The 23,319-nt window shown below is 39.2% G+C and overlaps 1 protein-coding gene across 1 annotated transcript in view; it reads right to left on the reverse strand.

The window, feature by feature from the left end:
* The window catches only part of LOC129168131 (pyruvate carboxylase, mitochondrial-like), a 297,125-nt gene that overhangs the window by 124,639 nt on the left and 149,167 nt on the right, over positions 1–23,319 (reverse strand). The gene's annotated exons all lie outside the window — the stretch shown is intronic.

The following is a 23,319-nucleotide window of genomic DNA, read 5'->3' on the forward strand; positions in this document are numbered from 1 at the left end:
GAGCTGCAGCTGCTTTCAAGTGATAGGCTACCAGGTGTGCAGCGTAACAGATCACTTGCACGTCGCTTATTTAGGCTTTACATTTGGGCCTTCGGAGCATCAGGGTTACTTTGGGCGACTCCCCGCTGGCTAAGTGCGCAATTTAGGCTCACACATTTATCTGGAACAACTCCGAGTGATGAGGGGTGCGAGGCCAGGGATCAGTGACTACCTTAAAGGTTTTCTGCTGCGATCTTATGTCACCGTCTTGCATCACTCAAACATGTCTGGTGAAAAAAAATTAAATAAAATAACAGTTGGGTAGCAATTTCACATGTGGGAGCTGTCAAGTCCTACAACAACTTGAGGGCTACAACTGCCATAAGGCACAATTATTTGTTTGTGTAAAGCCAGGGCGTCAAACAGCAAGTGTCAAGTAGTAATAAGTGAAATAAATCAATGCAGCTGCATTTGCGACCCAAGACACCGTTGGACAAGGCCTGAAAATAAGAGTGAAATTCAATCTTATCACATTGTAAAATCCTGGAGCATCCCTAAAGGCATCTTCAAGTTACACACACTCCCTTGAAATAACCCGGCAGCATTGCAGTCAAAATACAGAAACGATGAATAAACAGTGCAGAACGTAATACATGCATTTTAAAATATACGCGCACACAAACACAGAGCCATTTCAACAAGATATTGTTCTAAGTCACACTCCTACGCAGACAAACTCACCTTATAAGGAGACAAAATCAGACACAGCAAGATAGATGTTTGCAGTTTCACTTTACTGCGCACACAGTTATTGTATATGGCCAATGTAATCAGACTGGAAGCCTCTGCAGTGCCTGGCTTTTTGGAAGCACTCACTGATGTTGTGCAGTGCAGGGGCGTAGCCCTCCATGGCCTACAACAGAGTGGCTAAGTCACAGCCACCACTCAAGAGCACAGCAATTTATCTAAAAAAAAAAAAAAAAAAAAGCTATACAACAGTTTGTGCTCATTAAAGCATGTGAAAGATATTTATGTTTGTCTGCGTGCGAGCTAATGAGGGCCGCTCTCATGCACGCTTGCGTTTTGTGAATGCTGAATGTATTAATTTTCACCGCGGGGCAGAGAGATCGAGGAGATGAGTGATGGCGCGGCAATACCCCCAAGAAAAGACGGCGCGCCTTGATCTGACGCACAAGGCGAGGGGAACAAAAGCCACTGCACAATGTTGATAATTGAAGTCAATGGAAATCCACGTGCTAATAATGCACTTAAATTCCCTCAATATTACATGCAGGCTATTAGTTAGCAAATATACATTTAAATGCATTTTTAGTTCCTCATTAAGTTCGCCATGATAGTTGTTTTAATCGTGTGGTGCCCTGACTAAAGAGATTGTCAAGCAAATGTGAGTTTTGTCACAGAGATACATATCTCGCTCTGCATGCTGAATTATACATGCAGGGATGATTGCCCGGCAGCCAAAACATTCCTGTTTTCTAGCAACAAAATGAAAGCTTGATTGTGGCTGCATGTGTAAGCAGTACTTTCTAATGCCACAAATCTTTTATGTTTCCCCAAATCAAATTTCACAGTTAGCTTGCTCTCTCGCCAACTCATTTACCATTAAAGTAATTTCTCCTGTTGGCTTCACATCCTCGCTAACCTTCCCGACACTCTCTCCTCTCTCCTTTTCCACACTGGTTAAATAATTGTCAAGGTTTGTTTACCGACGAGGGCAAACAGGTAACGCATACCGGCGGCTGCAAGCTGCGTGTACGTGACAGTGGCGTCTAATCACAGATTGATCGAGTAGCAATTAGAGCTGAGAGCTCGCTGACAAGTCAAGATGCTGAGCACATTCCGATAATGCCACAAGAGTCATTCCAAAACGCCCTATTTTGAGTACCTTGCTAGAGTGAATAATAATATTTCACACAAAAAAGTATTGGCAGTCAGCTTGGGCTGTCTCATATTATTAATGGAGGACTGAAACACAGATGTAATACAAATAATTCGACGTAGAGAAGTTTGTCGCCAGTGAAAGTGAGTTTAAAAAGTGGGTCGTCTCCCAAGAAATCAAAGTTTGTGGAAAACCTTGTAATGAAAAAAAAAAGCTTTAAAAATGTAACTACTCATGTCCTTCAAAAGTAGGTCTTGTTTTGTCGGTATTAGATCTAACGTGGTGCTAAAAAGGGCTACGGCATAGCAGTTTTTTTGCATATAAACATAATGAAGCATACATTTAATCTACAGTCATCTCTCGTTTATTGCAGTTAATTGGCTCCAGACCCGACCGCGATAAGCGAACTTCCGCAAAGTACAATTCGATATTAATAAATGGAATATTTTTGTAGTGAGCATAGAAGCATAGAGCATAGAAAACCTGTTTATGACTTTATTAGAACCCTGTAGACATGAAATAACACCCCTATAGTCACCTTTACACTCCTATTATTCTTTGTTTACATCATATTGTGCAACACTTATGTGCAGGCTACATAATGACTGTAGGGACATAAGAGCGGCCTGCTGCCCATAACATATAAGAAGCTACCAAGCTAACTAGTTAGCCTCCAAGTTATTTGTTCTAAAGTGAAATGATTTCAAATGGAGTGGGGAAGAAGGTAAAAGTAAGAAGCCAAAAACATACCACTTCCACACGAAATAGGAGGAGAACCCCTTTTTTCCACTCTATCATGTCAGACATGGCTGACTCTATGCAGCGTTAAGGTAATGTAATATGATGTAATGTCATGTCTCATCAATGTTTTGTGTCACCATTGACGCCTAGTGACCAGAATATTACATATGACTTGTCTTTCAATACTTTTTGACTAATAATAAGCCATAGTGAAGCACGAACGAGAAATCATTTATTCATTAATAAACCTTGATAAAGTGAGGGAGCGATGTTCGAACCGCAATTTAGCGAGGGACGACTGGATGACTAAGGACACTAAAAGGTCGCCCTAGTGATACTTTGCTATTAGCCAAGGGAACCTTCCGTTGACATTGACAGGGCAAACAATGCATGTCCTAGATCATTAGGGCCGTAACATTGCACGTGCACACGCAGTCATTGCGGAGAAAAGCCTAATAGTTGAGCTTAATGGCACATTGCTCAGAAGGTTTTCACTCTTCGTCGCCTTAATTAAAAGTCATTTCCAGCTCACTAATGATCGCAAAGAGAGACCTTGCATCAACTCATTTTTAACCTGACCGGTTAAAGAGAGTGGATATTGATCCCGTTCAATATTGCTATTGAGCGACTAATACTGACATCATTCACTTATTGGATGTTGGATTGCTGTTGTGGATGGGTGAAAGATGCCCTTTCACAGTGTGAAACGTTAAAGCAACTCAAATGGCCGATATAGACATGATAACTAAGCAGTGTAGTGCTTTCATTATTGAGACTTCCTCCTCCCAATAAGCCTGTGTCTCCCTCCCTTGCAACGCCCCCAACCACAGTGATAAAAGTAAGGAGTTGTTTTTTTGTTTTTATTACAGTTTCATTTAATTCTTGTAGTAAATGTTTTTATTACTATATTTTGTACATTTATCATGTGTTCTCTGTACAGTGTGAGTGACTTAGGAGTTAATTTAAATATAATTCAGGTGCGAGTCATAGGAACGGAACTTGCACGTAGACCGATGACCACCTGCAATAAACACTTGAAAACAATAATAATGCATTGTTAGCTGTAAGTCAGGGTCCCTATCTGCTGTTTGTACCTGAACCCAAAACAGAAGCTCTTCTTCCATTCTTGTCCTATTTCAATTTTCCTCCTATCCATCCACTTTCACCTTCATTTCCTGTCTGTATACTGACAATGATTTTTTTTTCCCTCTGTTTCCTCACCTCACAAAACCATTATTGACCTCATCCTCTGTCAGTGCCCAGAGCATCTGCCGTTATTTATCCTTTTATTCGTTCTTTCATTTCCACTCTTTCACCGCTCCATCTGATTCACAGTCTTTTCTTCTTTTTTTTTTTTTAAAGGCTGACAGCGTCTCGCTCTGTGTGTGAGCAGAGCAATTACAGGCCGCAGAGCCTAAAATGTGTTCCTGCAATCAGGAGCATCTCATATGAGCATGTGCTAACTACTATGGCACACACACACACACACACACACACACAAATAAACCACTCAGTCGTGGAGTTTCCTTTCATCAAAAGGCTCATTTTTGGATACGTGACCAAATTGGCTTCTCCTTTCAATCCTCTGTGTGTGTGTGTGTGTGTGTTTGTGTGTGCAGACTGCGGTATAATGACCCTAATGAGCAATTGAGAAGCTGCTGCTGCTCTTGCCCTCTTTTCATTTCCCTCCTTTCCTTGCTCTTGGAATTTTCTATCAATTAAGGCCCATTCTGCTTTGCCTCAACTCACAACACTCTCTAATCTCTCCTCACCTTCTCTCTATCTCCTTTCACACCCCCAGTCCCCACCCAACCATGCCTCCCCCACTTTCATTATGCCTAATTTCAGTCCTGCACATCTTCACCACTTTCCTTCTCTTGACGGTTGCTCAAAAAAACAAAACAAGGGGGGAATAACATCAGTAATTGCCTTGTTGGGAGAAAGGTTGGCATAAAATGTTTGTGTTTCTCACATTAATGCACCACCGAATACAAAAGCCGTCTGTGCACACACCTTTACAAAAGCTCATGTTTTACAAAACGTGTACATTTACTATCTACACCTGGAATCAGGTCATTTGGTTTATTTTTCATTTACTGGTTTGGTTTGCAATACATTATAGAATAGCTGTAATTTGTTGTGCCTACAGTACACATTTGTTTTGGTAAGCTAAATGTTGAAAATGTGTCTATCTATCTATCTATCTATCTATCTATCTATCTATCTATCTATCTATCTACTCCACTTTGTGGTGCTTGAGGTTATCGAACCTCAAAGTTTGACCCTATAAATCGACCTGACTTGAAATTTCAACACCTACTGGAACTCTTGGGCAGGGGTGTCCAAAGTGCAACCCAGGGGCCATTTGCGGCACGTTTTAAAAATATAATTTAACGAGAAAACTAAGGGGAAAAAAAAGAACAGCAGCAAAAATTTAAAAATCAGCCGTAATTTTGCAAGAATAAAATCGAAATATTTAGAGAAAAAAGTTGTAATCTCCCAAAAATAATGACCTAATACTTTTAGGAAATATAACATTTTGGAAGCATAAAGTTGAAATAGTAAAGAAATTTTAAAAAGTCTTATTATAGGAAAGAAAACAATGAGATCGCAGACCCGTTAACATATATTAGTAACTTATCATTTCAGACTGGAATATTTCCAAGCAAAATGAAAACAGCCAAGGTGGTTCCAATTTTCAAAAAAGGAGACAAACACCAATTTACAAATTATCGACCAGTTTCCTTGTTACCACAATTCTCGAAAATTGTGGAGAAGCTATTTAATAATAGGTTGGACAAATTTATTAATAAGAATGAATTATTGGCAAGTAGTCAATATGGTTACAGAGCCAACATTTCAACTTCTATGGCACTGATGGAAATCACGGAGGAAATCACTACTGCCATAGACAACAGAAGATGCGCAGCTGCAGTATTCATGGATCTGACAAAAGCTTTCGATACAATTAATCACACTATTTTAATTTCAAAATTAGAAAGGTACGGAATTAAAGGTTTAGTCTTAAATTGGGTTAAAAGCTACCTAGCAAAGAGGAAACAATTTGTAAAGCTAGGAGAATATACATCTGGGAGTCTACACAATACGTGTGGAGTACCACAGGGGTCCATACTGGGACCAAAACTGTTTAACTTGTACATTAACGACATTTGCAAAGTAACTAACAACTTAAAATTGGTCTTATTCGCCGATGATACCACCGCTTTCTGTTCTGGTGAAAGCACACAAGAACTCATTAAAAAGGTCAAGGATGAAATGGTCATATTAAAGTCATGGTTTGACAAGAACAGATTATCTCTGAATTTAAGTAAAACTAAAATAATGTTATTTGGTAATAGTAGAAAGGACACGTACGACCAAATACAAATTAATGGAACGGATATTGAAAAAGTGGAAGAATATAAATTCCTTGGGGTTATAATAGATGAAAAAATGAGTTGGAAATCTCATATTAAATATATACAACAAAAGGTGGCGAGAAATATCTCTATATTGAATAAAGCAAAATATGTTCTTGACCAAAAGTCACTCCACACTCTGTACTGTTCCTTAGTATTACCATATTTAATGTATTGTGTGGAGATATGGGGAAATAATTACAAAAGCAATCTTCACTCACTCACTGCAAAAAAGATCTGTGAGGATTATTCATAATGCCAAGTATAGAGAACATACAAACCCTCTATTTTTAAAATCACAGATATTAAAATTCGCAGATTTAGTACACTTTCAAACCGCTAGAATAATGTATAAAGTTAATAATAACTCGTTACCCAAAAATCTAATTAAGTATTTCTCAATCAGAGAGGAGAAATATGATGTTAGAGGAAAATTAAACCTAAAACATTTATATGCGAGAACAACACTGAAAACCCACAGCATTTCCGTGTGTGGAATTAAATTATGGAACGGATTGAGTAAAGAACTCAAACAATGTACAGAGATGAGCAAATTCAAAAAACAATACAAGCAGTTGATGTTTGCTAAATACAAGGCAGAAGAGTCCTGATTGTTCTGTCAGGTTTGTTATTTTATTTTATTTTATTTTTTATTTTATTTAATTTTTTTTAATTTTTTTTAATTTAATTAAATTTTATTTTTTATTTATTTATTTATTTTTTTTTATAATTTTCTTTGTTGTGTTTAAAAAAAAAAGAAGAAAAGGAAAAAAAAGAAAGGAAAAAAAAAAAGAAAAAGCTTTGTTCTTATTTATTTATTTATTTATTTATTTAGTATTGTCATCATTATTATCATTATTATGAATGTTCTTTCTTTTTTGGGGGGAGGGTTATCTCACCGTTATCTATTATGTGTTATCCTGACTATCACTGAAAACATGACATGGAATCCAGGAAGTGAACTACATGTACTGTACTAGATGTAGAATGGATGGGGGGTAGGATTAAATAAGCTTTGCTTCTTCCTACTCCTTTTGGACATGTGGAACTGTCAAAGAATGATTCATGAGATGTATTCCATTGGAACCTTCATGTTCAAATAAACTAAACCAAACCAAACCAAACCAAACCAAAACAACAAATGACATAAACGTAAAACGTAAAAAAAATATGTTACAAGAACAAAGGATACAAGAAACAAACAAAAATGTAAAAAAAAAAAAAAAAACAGTTGTCATTTTCCCCCCAAAAAAGTAAAAAAAAAAGTCAGTCAAAATATTAAGAGAAAAAATGTCGTATTCTCACGAAAAATAAAGTCGCAATTTTGCGAGAATAAACTGTTAACATTGAGAAACGATGTTATTTTAGTAGCATAGAACTGAAATATTAAAGAAAAAAAAATATATATTTTTTTTTAGTCGTAATATTATCAGAAACAAACAAAACATGGAATTTTTAGAAAATTAGGTTGGGGAAACTATAATACTGCATTATGGGATTAAAGTCATAATATTACCAAAAAAAAAAAAAAAAATCGAAAGATTATCTAAGAAGAAATATTTGGCAAATTAAAACGAAAAAAAACAGCAAAAATGAGGAGGAAAAAAAGAGCAAAGACCAAAGTTTTATCATATTAATAATACACTTTTTAACTTACAGTATATTACTAACCTGAGATGCATGTTTTTCTTGAAATATATATACCTTCTTAGCATATCTACATGTGTTGCTTTACAAAATATCACAATGGCACCTGCATCCTGTCATTATTCACTACGTGGTCCTCTGGATACATCGTTTGGACACCCCTGCTTTTAGGTTGTTCAGCCAAATCACCACAAGATTTGCTACACACCTTTGGGGGACAATTAAGTATGTGTGTGTAGCATTTGGCACCATGCCCCACCACCGACCCCCCCAAGAAAGTCAAGTACATTTTACTTTATTTAAATTGTATTTTCAATATAGTGCCAGATCACAACAGAAGTGTTCTTTACAGTGGCCAACGTGGGGAGAAGCCCAGCAACGCACCAACGTTCCAAATATAGAAATGGATTTAAAAACAAACAAATTACCGTAAAACAGATGCAATGAGAAAATGCTGCAAATGAAAAATGCTGCGATCATATAAATGCAGTAGGATAAAAAACAAATAGGATCTGAGTCGTAGGTCAGTTTCTTGGTCAGTGATGCATCCATGTGTGAGGGAACCTGGCAGCAGTGAGTTGGGATGGAGGAAGCGGTATTCGAAACACCAACCCTCCGGTTACCGGACGGGTCTGCTCTACCTCCTGAGCCTCAGCGTCCCTAAATGCTGCAACTTCACGGAATAAAACAGCCGTTCGCCAGGCTACCTGGGGCACCAGGCCTGAGGGATATGGCTCTTTTAAAGCGTTTGCAACTGTCGGCCACTGCAATCCTTCTATTAAACAAACTAAAAAAAACTTAAAGTGGTCATGACCCCAAAAGACATGTCAATTTTGTTATTTTTGCCATGCAAAGTAACATTGACACATTCCTGTGTTAGATGTCTGCTTGAATGGTGACATATTTCACTTCAAAACAATCCTGTTGGACACGGGAGAAGAAGGAGGAAGTGACATCACTTTGAGATCCCCCCTCCCTGGAACAAAACATCAAATACACTGTTTTCATATTGTTGTGGTCCATTTTTGGTTTATTTCCTTTTGTTGTTGTTATATATATTTTTAATATTATGCCCGCTCGTTGTGTGGCAGGCTTTTGCTGGAACTCCCGAGCAGACGGCGTAAGCCAGTTCACATTTCCAAAAGACGGCAATCGTCGCGTCACATTTCGAAAACAGTTGTCTTGATAATGTGGAAAGTTTGTTACCACAGGGCGCTTCTACCATCACCTACCATCTCAAGGAAAACACAAGCAAAGCTAAAAACCCAGAAGTCGTTGGACCGTGGAAAAGTGGGCCAAGGTGGCAATGGGTACATTTTTTTCTACTAGATATAGTCTACAAATCTTATCATATGGGTTTTCATGCCAGATTTCAAGGGTAGCTAAACAGGCGCCGCTGCTCACTCATCTTGTATCTTGCAGTCTGCATAGATCTGTCAGCGTCAGTCACTGCCAGTCAAATAACACGCCTGTTGTGGCTGATTTTTTTTGTGTGTTATAGCAGTTGCTTCATGAACTGCTTTGTTCTGGCTTCCAAAACTGATCTAGTGCCTTTCGACTCTGTAAATGTTTAAAATACTACTGTATGTAGTAACAATGTATTAAGAATTACTCATAATACTGTAACACAATATCAGTGAATGTTATTATTGTATTATTGTTGTGGATATTTCTCTTAGTTTGAGTCTGGAAAATGTTCTCAGCTAAGATGGCGGCGGTTCAGAAAACTCACTGGGGGCGGGGTTGGGAGCTGCGTTTGATAATCACAACTTCACTTGACTCAGTGGTGAACAACTATTTTATAGTTGTTCACTGTTGCATGACAGCGGTATGACAAAACCTTTTTACTAAGTGAATACTTTTAATTTTTTATTTCTTTTCTCAAACATTTTTTGTTGTCATGAGCACTTTAAATTATTTCTGTTTTTTACATGACAGCATGTCATTTCTGTCTCTGGGTGATTCTTCTGAAAGGGGTACCAGCGAGGGTGCTGTCACTTTGAGGAGCATGACGCACAGACTACAGTGAATTGAAGCTCTAACTATATAAAAATATACTGCAAACACATTGAATAAACAGGGGAAACCGTGCTGAACATTTTCTTTGTGTGTGTAGAAAACACAATCTGATGTCAATTTCAGCCCCGTTGCCATTTTGCGACTTGCAAAAGTCTGTCAGAAAGACGATGAAACAAATAATACAAAACAGCGGAACTTGCGTTTCAGCTGCTGTGACTTCCAAAGTATAACACCTCATTGTGCACCAAACGCATTTTGCTGCATACAAAACATGTAGTAGACTGACCAAACTCCAGCAAAACATTTTACAGCGTAGTCTAATCTAACATTGATTCGAGGAAGACTATATGCAAACAAGCTGACGTCTGCCTTGACACACAATGTGAACTTCAGAGTGTTTCCGGGTAATTTCTGCGTTTTTTTAAATTTTATTATTAATCTTCAGACAACAAGTGACATTGATTCAAAATCAGAACTATGACGCAGTGTCCATGATACGCGTTTCAATAGGATTTTTTTGTGATCTATCCGCAGGTGAAGTGTGTTACTCTTGTGCTAACAATGCTTTAAAGAACGCAGTGTTGAGTTTGAAGGAGGGTCCATCCACTAGTTCTGTGTTACCTCAAATATACGTCGCCATTACGTCACGTCCCGGTCAGCCCAACAACACCGAAATTGGTTAGCTGTGAAAAATAACTTCACAGAAAAAGCCTGACCATCATAAACTGTATAAACAATATCAAGTTTCCTTTACTGTTTATGAGTATGCACAGTTAAACTAAAGAAACATTGACACACTTGTTAATCACACTGAAAATTTGGGATGCACAAAAATGTCAACCTTTTTATTTTCCCCCAAAACATTTGACTTAAAACTCATTCATTTACGCATGCAATGTGCAAATCAAGCATTTATTTTTCTTTGAAGTTCATAAATTAGCCCCATTTTTTATGTAAATGTTACAACTGAGATTTCAGTAAACCGTCCCTTACTGCCATGAAATATGCCAAAATGTCATATTTTCTTGCATTTTTTTTCTTCATAAACTGAAACAGGACAATATGCAAATTGGCTATAAAAAGACAACTTCAATTTTTGCTTGCTATGTTACGCCTTTGGTACCGCTGTCCGGAGAATGGTCCCCCCCCGACATGGTCACGTTCTTTTTCATTTCTAATCGTCTCTCTATGGCATGGGGAGGCGCGATCACATTAATTACCTGATGCGTCTTTATTTTGACTTGGTGAATTATTCGAGTCTTTCCACTGAGCCCCCAAAGGTAAGGGACACACTATAATGATGATACAAGTTTGAGGATATCTGTATTACATGAATGCTGTGCCATGTCTACAAAAGCATTTTGACCACAACCCATATGCAGGCTCTGATTACATGCGCTTCTCCATTTCTACACTTTCCCTGCAGCAGATGCCTTAGTAATTGGTCACCAGGACTGAACAACCCCCACTCTGGCTCACCAGAAAAACTTCAAACCGCCTTTCAACTTCCAGGTTCTGCTATCTCTCGCTATCTAGTTGGCTCCGAAGAAACCGAACATCTCTCCGGGCTACAACCGTTACTTCCAACAGGTCCTTCATCTCTGTCATTCTACACCCCCCCGTCCTTCACATGTCAGTAAACGTCTCGTCTAATCCTCGACCATGAAATATCATGTACAATATCAGAGGAGATGGGGAGAAAATGCCAAAATTGCGAGAGCAGTGGTTCTTGTGAGAGAAGCTTCCATTTAACACGATGTTGTTGTGGTTGTACTTGGAGCCCAAATAACAAAATACTGGTGTCATCACACTAAAGACATCATATGTATGTTTTATTTTCAGCTTGTCACATCCTCTCTGTCAAACACTGCCACTGCGCACTTGTAAAACTTTTAGCGACAGCTACGCGGATTATTAAAACAAGCACATGACAAAAATCACTGCTGACATCGACATTATGATAATAATAAAACAAAAACCTGCTTGTCTCGGAGCAGTGATGCAATCTGACTCATGTGCGCACAGTGCACATTAATAATGAATGGTGAACTTTAAAAAATAAATAAATAAAAGGGGCGGGGCATGTGAGGTACCCTGTGTTCAACCTGCTCGCAGTGTTCTAGTCTGATAATGCTTGATGCTAAAATGCCATTGTGCTGTTTTTAAAAGCCATTTTCTTTGCACATGCTTCAAAACAGTGTTTGTGCAAATGATCATCTTTGCAAAGATGCAGCTCCTCTAATGGACCTCATTCGGTTGTATACCTAATAAAGTGTCCAGTGAGTGGATGCATCCATAAAAGCTCCACAGACTGCACCCAGTCGATCCAGTATGGCCGACTGCCACTGATCCATTTACACTGGAGCTCTTTGGATCAATTTCCAACCATTATTTCCTTCCGGTAGCTTCTCTTCGTCCGTCTGTGGTACAAGTATGGCTTGTTGCCCGACATGGCCTGCTGCATGACATGAATTATAAAGTTTAAATGGCACCTGGCTCAAACGCTCACTTTATTTCATTAATCCATCCACCCGTACCATCTTGTGTAATCCGCCATAATGAAATACAATGGCCATGTATTGAAATGTTCTGCCTTTGCTGGGTGTTAAAAAAATCCAAACCTACGTGGCCCTGTGTGAAAAGTGATTGCCCCCTAAACCTAATAACTGGTTGGTCCACCCTTAGCAGCAACAACTGCAATCAAGTGTTTGCGATAACCTGTAATGAGTCTCTTACAGCGCTGTGGAGGAATTTTGTCCCACTCATCTTTGCAGAATTGTTGTCATTCAGCCACATTGGAGGGTTTTCCAGCATGAAGAGCCTTTTTAAATAAGCATCTCAATAGGATTCAGGGCAGGACTTTGACTAGGCTGCACTCCAAAGTCTTCATTTTGTTTTTCTTCAACCATTCAGAGGTTGCTGGTGCGGTGGTGTTATATTTGTAAATAAATTGTTATTTTGATGTGAAAAAAATGTGCAAAAAAATGTTTGTGTGTTTTTTATGTTGTGGTATAGTTGTTTAGATATTGGAGTTGTTACAAAAGCCAAAAATATTTGTACCAGTGAAAGTTATGCTTGAAATGTATCTTTTCACAAAAAAGCTGTTTTTCTCCCTTTTTTTGTCAGGAACTGATATTTTCCTGAAACCTATGTTCTACTGCTGATTCCTAAAGAGCGGAAAAAGGCAGAAACAAACTTTTCTTTCTGATGAAAGATGGGAGTCTAATCTTTCTTTTGGTAAATTCAATAAATTGAATGTTTCAAAATTCACATATACACTTCCAGGAAATTAAGACTGAATCAGAGTCAGCCAATCACGGATGAAGTGCATAGTCACGTGACGGGGTCTTACAAAAAACACAATGTAGTATGTTTTGAAACATCAATGATTTTTTTCTACACTGAATTTTAAAACACCGTCTTTTGAAAAAAATTATTTTGTAAATGTATTTTGCTTCGGACTTTATTATTATTACTTTATTATTTCAATGAAATTTTCAGAATAATTCTAAAAAATGTTTGGTCATAAAGAAACAAATTAACACCAACAGCTGAGTAGCAACGTTTTAAAGTGCATCCATTGGCAGATAAAGCTGCTGGATGCTTACCACTCATGATACTATACAAATGCAGCGTACTGCCATCTTAATAAAAAACTACATCAAGACATTGCCTACGGCCACGGCTGGTAAAATGCCAATATTTTGTGATTCTGTGCTAATTAAGATTTGCTGTTGTAGACCTGAGCACTGACGGTACTTTATAGCACGAACACCATAAACTAGAAATAACAAAAATGAGACAATAGACTTTCAGCAGCATGTCCTCATCCCACATGATTCTTAACATGTTCTGTCAGGTAAAGTCAAAGACTGAGTGCGCAAGAGATGTCCCACATGTCCAAAAACAAGCATAAACCCTCCTCCCTGTGACCTTTTCTCCTCATCACTGTGGACGGCATTAAAGACTCAAAGTCAAACACAAGTAGCGGAGGATAGCAACAGAAGGGAGGGAGTGAAGAGTTTGTTCAGTCAATGGTAAGAATAGAAGAATACTAATTAAAAGGAGATGAGGTGCGGGAGAATAATGTCAGTCAAGGTCCAAAAAGAGGTGCAACTCCACATCCGAAGGATGGCTGCGAATAATGTTTAAAAATTCTGTCAACTGGGTAGGTAAGCTTGTAAATGTGTTTATAAAAGCGTGATCAGTCTGGGAATATTTAGCCTTACAGTGACCCTTTTAAAAGTCAAGCAAAACGATCGGAAAGCGAAACGTAGCGTGACAACACGGTCTGAGCTGTTTGAGCATTCATCCAACTTCTCCTTATCTCCTCCACCTCCGATACGACGTTATCCCTCTTAATCCTCTGTCATCCGCACTACGTCGCTCATTCACCTTTTTTTGCTCACTTTCCGCCCTCTCTTTGCCTCCTTGTCACCTCTGACGTCTTCATCTTTGCATGTAGCGATGACTCACATGCAGCAAAGACAAAGTACCAAATCTCATCTTTTCAATCCGTGCGAGCATCGCAGCTGCTTGATGGAATTACGCTCGTGCACACGCACGCACGCCACAAAATTAATTTCCAATCTGTCCAATTTTGCCCGTGACCCCGCCTGCTTGTGATTTAACAAGGCACATTTTTCCATTAGAGAAACTAATGAATTAGCCAGTGATGGAGTTATGAAGCTGTGGAGGGATAGATGCGAGCACGTTGTTAGTGTACAAGCTGATTTATTTTTGTCATGTTTTCATGTAAAATAGTCTGTGAAGGTCCTCGAGAAGAAGTCTACGGCCTCCAATTTTTTTCTAAGCACTTTGATCATTATTCCTCAGCCTTGCTCTACTTCCTACATTGCACGCATTAACACTTATGATAATGGTAAGATCGCCACGAAGTATGCGGCGTAAGAGGGAACAAATGTTTATCACTTCCTGTCAGTCGTCCATTCATTTTTCATGTCCACCAATGGGGGCTATGAGTGGCAGGATCAGTTCAATTAAATTCTTTGAAATCCTTCACAACACGGCCGTCCTCATTAGCCCGCCCTCCCCACTCACCATCCATTATTTATCCATACTCTCATGCCCCTTCCTGTGTCTCTGCATCCTCTCGCAATGATTGCAGTGCTCTTTGGGATACTTTGGCGCTTTGAAATTCCAGGTAAATTCTTTTGCAGTACTGTAGTGCTTATCAGCTGCAAATAGAGCTGCATCCACCCCAGTGATCACGGTGAAGCTTATCGTGTCCAAATAAAAATTAAAAGCCGGCTGTAAACAAGCATGCGTCGGGGTTGTTGGAGGTTAAAAAGTCAAATGGAGAAGCGGACGCAACAGCATCTGTATGATTATGGCATTGCTTAAACTACATATGAAGTCCTTGAGGCCCAGGAATTAAAATGAACTACGCTCACATTGAGACCCAAAGTGAGCAAATGTATTCCCAGGCAGCCCGAGGCTAACGGTTTAAAACATATTAGTATTATTACGTGTGCCAGCAGCATAAACAGGCCCTAGATCCCTTTTAAACATGTCTTGCAGTACCGACAACGTGGGGACTGCTTATTGACTGGACAATGAGGCTGACATTGTAATAAACTTCCCAAACTCCCCAAAAGCCGCAGATCATGCTCATTAGCATGGTCTCAGCCTCGCTCCTCGCCTCTCCCAGCCGGCGGGTGATGCTGGTGTTACTTCTCTGGGCGTGTGCTGCCATCTCCCATCACGTCGTCTCCTCCCGGCCGCCAAGTCGTCACGACTTTCCCCATCTTTTACGCCTGCCTCAATCACCACCCATCACTCACCCACCGCTTTGTTAGCCCACTAAAGCTACAAGAAATGACATCACTGCTGACATTTGCCTTTTTTTTTTACATTTTCATTTCATTACACCAATTTCCAGTTAACCCGGCGCTCCAGTTCGCTTGTTGTGGCTCGTCTCTTTGGGCTTGTCAGAGACTTTCACCACCCACCCAGCTCTTCCTTCAGTTCAAACTTCTGAAAAAACTCCTTGGTGGTGGTGGTGTTCTTATTGATTGGTAGCGGTGTCACAAGATCTCGCAAGATTAAAATGTGGCAAGATTTCTCCTTCATGTGCACTAGGACTGGGACAATAAAAAATCTATTAATCGCATGATAAATGAAAATTAACTCGATACTTTTGGCGACCTCAATACAGTATATTGCCATGTGCAAGCATGTCTGTTTTCCTCATCGCTCCCCTCCAAACAGGCTGGAAGACGTTGCATTGTTTTCAGCACCTTGGCGCAGTTGCAAGGTGCACAGCACAGCATGAACGAAGTGAGTCAGACGCACAGGGGCTATGCACACGGAAAGGTTTTCAGGTGAAAACAGTATTTTATCGTTTCAGCCTCTCATCCACACGGGTGCCCTGAAACGGTATTTTTTTTAAATGGCTTCCAGAGTGGGAAAATGTGAAAACGCCGGCTTTTCGTTTCTGTGTAGACAGCTCTACACGAGAACAATGGCCTCACCGACCAACCGCCAGCTCGTCGCCGTTACGTAACCAGAAATGAGCTTTGATGACAAGCCAACATAATATCTCAATATTTCGATTCACCTTCGTCGACATTCTCCTGATATTTTGTTGTCTTATACTCCATAAACGACATCGACAGGGTGAAAGAAAATACATTTCTCTGAGTCATAATAGATGATAATATGAACTGGAAATCTCATATAAAAATATACAACATAACGTGGCAAGAAATACCTCAATTGTGAATAAAGCAAAATCTGTTCTGGATGAAAAATCACTCCATACACTCTACAGCACATGTGTCAAACTCAAGGCCCGGGGGCCAGATGTGGCCCGCCACATCATTTTATGTGGCCCGCAAAAGCCTGGGAATAATGTATGTCAATAATACACTTCATCTTTGTCCTTTTAAATGTATTCATTCTTTCATTTTGACTGAAAAATTGTACTGCATGCAGTTTTTCTAAACTTCAATATTATCTGATCAGATATTCCAAGCATTTTTTGTTATCAAAAATAAATCCCTGAATGTCTGCTTGTCACCTTGACATGTTCACTTCACTTCTCAATTCAAAGCAAGTTATCCATCACTTTGTTAGTAAAAATATAATAATCACATGCATGGGCAATTGTGTAATAATATCATGAGGTTATATTTATATTCATACATAATAAGAGTGGCCCTATGACGGCAGCCATAATTGCCACGTGGCCCTCAATGAAAACGAGTTTGACACCCCTGCTCTACAGTATTGTTCTTTGGTATTACCATATCTAACTTTCTGTGTGGCGATATGGGGCAATAATTATAAAAGCACACTGCACTCGTAACTACGCAAAAAAGGGCAGTTAGGATAATCCATAATGCCGCTTATAGAGAACATACAAACCCTTTAGTCCTAAAATCACAATTAAAATTTGCTGACTTGGTAAACTTTCAAACACCTAAAATTATGCATAAAGCAAATAACAACCTGTTACCCAAAAACGTAAAAGAATTCTTCTCAACAAGAGAGGAGAAATATGACCTTACAGAAAACTTCAACTTAAAACACTTACACGCATGGACAACACTACAAACCTTCAGCATTTCAGTATGTGGAATCAAATTATGGATGTTTGAGTGACGTTTCTATGCGGTTATGCGGTGTTCCAAATTACATCCGAGTTAATTCGAGAGACAATTGGGACATTTTGACTGCAGTTGAGGTGCATTCGAGTGGCAATCAAAAGATTATGACGGCATTCCACTGAATTGTTTTAATACTGAAACATATTTTAGCAGCAATTGAGATGCACTTGAGCTGCATTCTGGCTAAATTGAGGCACAATTGGAGACATTCTGTCAGGATTTCAAGTGGCTTGCCATTTTGGTTCTCCCTCAAATGCGATCAGAATGTTTGGAATGCTGTTGGAATACTGCAAGAATATTTAAAAGCAGTCAGAGAGCAATTAGAATACCTTTTCGAATGCCATTTGATATTTTTCTACTCGGAATGCACCTAACGTTTTCAGCATGACCAAATAATCGAGCCGGCCACAAGAATGGGACAGAATTAGGGATCGTCAGGATTGACTGCCGATCCGCTGCATCGGAAAATATCGGCTTCCACCACGAGATCGGGCCGATCCGGTTGCCCTTTCAAGTTCGTAACTCCGAGCTACACTTGGTAGGTGCAGTAATGCGCCTGAAGGCTCGTTGCCACTCGACTCCCGCCACCCGCAAGAAGAAGAAAACGCAACGGCACCATGTAGACATGCCCACGGCGCACCGTGGTGGAGTTAGTTTCACGTTGGACATTCGGCTCTGTAGTTGCAGCGGTAGTTCCCCCTCACTGTGCACGGGCTGCTGTGTCATTGTGCGGGGAGCTCGCATGCAGTAGCGGAGCTACGTGGTGGCCAACGGTGGCTGTCGCCACCCTTGATCATTCTCCTGCCACCCCACTGGCCATCTAGACATTTCAGGTATCAACTTATTGCCACCCCTCTGTGAGTAATGGTCTCACCTTGGCCACACCAATGAAAAATTTCTGGCTGCGCCACTGCTCACACGGGAACCGCTGCTTGTTTACACTAGGGACAATCAATAAATTACACAAATTGATCTATAACCACCTACCCTAAAAGTATTTTGCATACCCATTCTTTCCAAATGTATCACTTTATTGTATGAACTTTTTTTTTATTGGATGTATCTTTTATCGGATTAGGGACCTGACTCATAGAGGTTTGTTACACAAGCCAAACGATATTGTCAGTCATGCTGTGTAACAAAAACAAGTTCAGCAAAATTCAGCAATACTTTATTTTTGATGCTTTGAAGAGCTATTTTCATAACCATATTCAATTCCACAAATTCATGTTTGTAACAAAAGCTTATATAAAAAAAAAACACCCCAAAAAAATAATCGTATTGGATCGCAAGAAGACTATAAAAAATCGGATTGGATCGGAAGCCGAAAAACAGCCCTTGCCAGAATATTTGCAATGTACTCAGAATGCAGTCAGCATTTTTAGAATGGGAATAAACCAGAAATTTTCATTCCGGCTCACTCCGCCTCTAGTGTGACAAGGGTTTAACGTTTGTGCCCTCGCCCACTCTTCAATGTTGTATGTGATACAGTATATGCCATCTGTTTCAGCATCAAGGCTAGATTTTGGCCAACACACTTCCAATCCACTTTTGTGGGACCATTGACACGTATGTCAAATTGTTGAAAAGTAGGATAATAATGGGACCTATAAAGAGGTAAAAGCTTCTATTGCCTTTAACTTGACTGCACCCCCTCCGCCCAACCGTCCCCCGTCATTCTCTGTAGTTTGACCCAAAAGCTGCAATGTAAACACTTCCCACACATCTTGTGCATCCTCGCGTTTGCCTGGCATCACACATCAAACGGCATACACATTTCATTCATGATCATTCTCGTTTGCACGTCATGTTCCATCTAATGAGACCGGCTCGGCCTTCCAATAAAGCAACTTTGTCTGGGAGGAAAAGGTTATGACCCAATAATTCTGTCGCTCATTTTTATTGCTTCCTCTAAAGATCAGCGTTAACAGAACATAAATATCCAAAAAGCCATATAATTCACCTTTACATTTATTTCCACAGCCTGTCTAGCTAGCTTAACAAATGATTTTTAGGTTTATTTTTACCTCTTTCATTGTATTCGCCACCCTTTGTTTATTAGCTGTGTTAACATTACAAACATTTATGTTGACTTTTTTTTTCTCTCTCTGTGAATATGCATGAATCTTGATGAGACACTTCATGCATATTCAGCAGATGTGCATCTACGGAGGTATCCGTTTGGTGCTGATCCAAATTAGGACTGTTTGGCCTTGGAGGAGGTAGATCTTGTATTATTCATTCGCAGACAACATCCCTATCCTTTTCCACGTCAATGATCTCCTTTCATTCCCTCTGGGAAATCTTCCATCCTCTTGCGAGTGTGATTGATTAAGAACGGTGCACTGTAAAAACTAAAGCAGCACATCTACAGTATCATCATCACTTAATTAAATACACACTTGCAAAATACTAATTGTCATACATTGATTTAAATTCAACCGTTGAAAACTTTATTATGAGTCGTATTAAATTAATAATGCTGGAACTTTATATTGTAAATTTATTTAAATGCATTTGCTGCATTTATTTAAAAAAATCACATTGTAGAAAGAAGTTAAGAGCAAATTTTATACCGCAGTGTCGGAGTATGCTGGATTCCACGCCACACTACAAATTGCATGTACACAGTAATTCTGGGGGAAAATCAGATTTGAATGAAATTTAATCTGCAGAGAGATATTAAAGGGAATTTACTGTATATCCTACACACCTTTGATCTTGTCCTGAAGCTCCGATCCATGCGTTTCAAAGGCTTAAAGTTGGATTTAACTTTCGAAGCACTCGTATGACACTCAGTATAACTCCAATGCGAAATTAAAGAGGAAGAAGTAATCTACCTCACAAACATGTATGCGAATGAAAATACACCCGATATCATATGAAAAGGCTGCACTTTCACGTACTCTCCTAACCGAGCGCGCACGGACAGTGTCATATTTTACCATCACTTACTTCCGGGGATTGTAACATTCCCACAACCACGCTGTAACCACAACAGCCTTTTTTACGTGACGTCATCCGTGCTCCTCACTCAACAGGCATGCCTATTCAACATACGCCAAATCAAGCTGTTACACGAGTAACGTTTAACGTCTTTATCATTAAAAGTACCAAAAAAAAGCACACCTCCATATAAAGCCTGCCGTGCTTACAACCAGTGCTTTATTTCTTAGTATCGATACAGGTGATTAACGATGTCAGATCGATATATGCAGTCCGAAATGGCAACTTGCTGAACACAGATCGACGTAGTTGGATCACAGGAATATAAATCGATGCAGTGGATGAATCGTTACACCCCTAGTCCCATCCTATCATGTATGCCACAAAAGTGAGTACGACCCCCGCACATTTCTGCAAATATTCTATTGTATCTTTTCAAGGGACAACACTGAGGAAATGACACTTGTCTATGCACTGACTATACATTGCATGAAAGTGTTGTTGTCCCATGGAAAGGTATAAAATATCTGAAGAAATGTGAAGGGTGTGCTTACCTTTGTGAGGTACTGTAACTTTAGATTGAACAGTGAGTTTATAAAGACACCCTGCAAACAATGAAGCAAACCTAATACTCATTTTGTTAATAAAGCACATTATGTTAAAAACAGAATTCAAAAGTGACATGACTTTAAAAATCAGCCTATTCCAAACATCGTTATGTCTTTGTTGCTTTGCAAGGAAAAAAAAAAGAGCTTGAAGCAGTAGTGCAAAGGCAAGTGATGAAACCTGCCTCATAACTGAGGACAAAAAATTATAATTGAGGACAAAAAAATCCTAATAGGAAAGGATATCCCAACATGCCATGCATTGCTGATGGGTATACCCCCAAAAGGGGGGTAGGCAGATTGCCGTAGGGGGTACGCGAATAAAAATTAAAAACGGCTTGACTACATTACGCCAACACTGAGATTTATGTAAAGAGCTCGAAAGTACACTGCAAAAGAAAGGTGACCGCGTGAAGTCGTTCATTGTGAGCGTGAGTTAGATGAACAAACAAATAAATTTGATGATGACGTTGTGCATTGAAAGTGTTTCATCTTGAAGATTTTTCAAGATCATTGTGTGAGTTTGAGAGTTGAGAATGAGAGTTTGTCTTCTAACGTGGTGCTGTGACTAATTAGTGTGTTTTTTGACCTGCATGAGCCTGTCATTTGTTTGTTTACCGCACTGACTATGTTAGAAAGCCCCCAATTTTGCACATATGAATAACACAATTCACAAATGCTTCTTCGGGCATTTCCGACCCGTCCATGTGTGACGCAGATTGAGATTTATGTGAGACAGACGTGTCTTTTCTATTCTTCCTTTCACCTCGTGCTTGTTCACAAATGTTAAAGGTGTGCAAAAATGCACAGAGGTGAGCTTTAATCATGTTGGCTATGTGCTGCTGTGCATTTTTGCTTGGTGACTAATCTCATGCTACATGTGCTCATATGTTCATTTTGCTCAGTAATAAGCCTCTTATTGAATTTCCTCATTGATTTCTGTACATTATGTGCCTTTTTTTTCATTCAATTATTACGTACCATGTTGTTGCAGACCAAAGCACAACAAAAGAGCATAACGATCACAGCTCACCAGATCTTGTCACAATGTAATATAATATATAATAATAATAATTCATAATATAAAATAATCCAAACAGTAGACTCTGAAACCCTCGGTTTTACATTAGTAGCAATTATGTGCAAAATAAGACAAATGTTTTTTAAATATAATGTCAGAATATATTTAATAATATATGAAAAGATGTATCATTGTGTGGTTTATGCTTTTTAATTTTTTAGGAGTAGGGGGTACATGACTTCCAGTCAGATGTCTGAAGGGGTACGTGACTGTAAACAGTTTGGTAGCCACTGGTATATACCGTACACTACTGTATGGGCTCTGAATCTGAAAGTTGACCTTTAAAGTTTTTCAAACATTGTTCATTGAACTTGATGGACTAAAAATCAGTGCAAAAACAATGAGTGTCGAGAACAGTACTGTTTAAAATGTTACTCAATTGTGGTGCGTTTTCCAACTAAGTGTAATGTTAAGTATGACAGCTATTTTTCATGTACATTTTTGAAGCTCAAATTGTATTTGTGTAATTTCCAGACAGACACAGATGTTTATTACATTTGACACTTGTTTTATCACACAAAAGGATAGCTGTGCCAGCTGTGTTGTAATTGCTTGTTGACATTGAATATTGTTCATTCAAATAAAAAACAGTTTAGAAACGTCAATTGGCCATTTTGTTGTGGATGCATTTTGATTAACTTTTGATTAAATTAATTCATCAAACTGTCTATTTCAAAATAAATGGCAATAGCTGTGCCATTTATGTACATGTTACTTCTTACATCATTTTCACCATTATAGAAAAGTAATTGGATCAACTTCATTTTTCAGAGCAACAAAAAGTCCACGGACCTTCAAATTCCTCTTGACGGAACAAAGTAAAATAATTATTCCAACTCAAATTAGCTTGTTGAACGCAAATCGTTGCGTTGTCTTTTTTCCGTTGAGGCAATGTATTATTTTTTAGAGTGCAGTGAGCTTTCTTTCAACTCTATTTGTTGATGTGAGTAAGTTGCACAATGAGCAAATTTTAAGGAGGCACGTTCGTCTGCCACCACTGATGTAACCTCCCTCCCCCCACCAGCAACATTTGTCTTTCTCTCTCCCTGCGCTCCAGTCAAGCGGACCATTGGGGATGTGTGGCTAATTAACACCATCAACAACGCCTGCTGACCGCAGGGACTGGTCATAACCACCGCTGGCACTGTGGTAAATAGAATGCTTCATAAATGCCAGCGCAAACATCCATGCACACACACGCACGCACGCGCACACACACACACACACACACACACACACACACACGACTGTGGAAGCAGCACTGATACAACTAAACATGCAAATACTTGACAGGAAAATAAAAAGACACATGCACAGGCAGGCTTGGAGTGTCACCGCATTGGCTCGACAT

Source organism: Dunckerocampus dactyliophorus, chromosome 15 (assembly GCF_027744805.1).
Source record: "Dunckerocampus dactyliophorus isolate RoL2022-P2 chromosome 15, RoL_Ddac_1.1, whole genome shotgun sequence".
NCBI classification, from domain to species: domain Eukaryota; kingdom Metazoa; phylum Chordata; class Actinopteri; order Syngnathiformes; family Syngnathidae; genus Dunckerocampus; species Dunckerocampus dactyliophorus.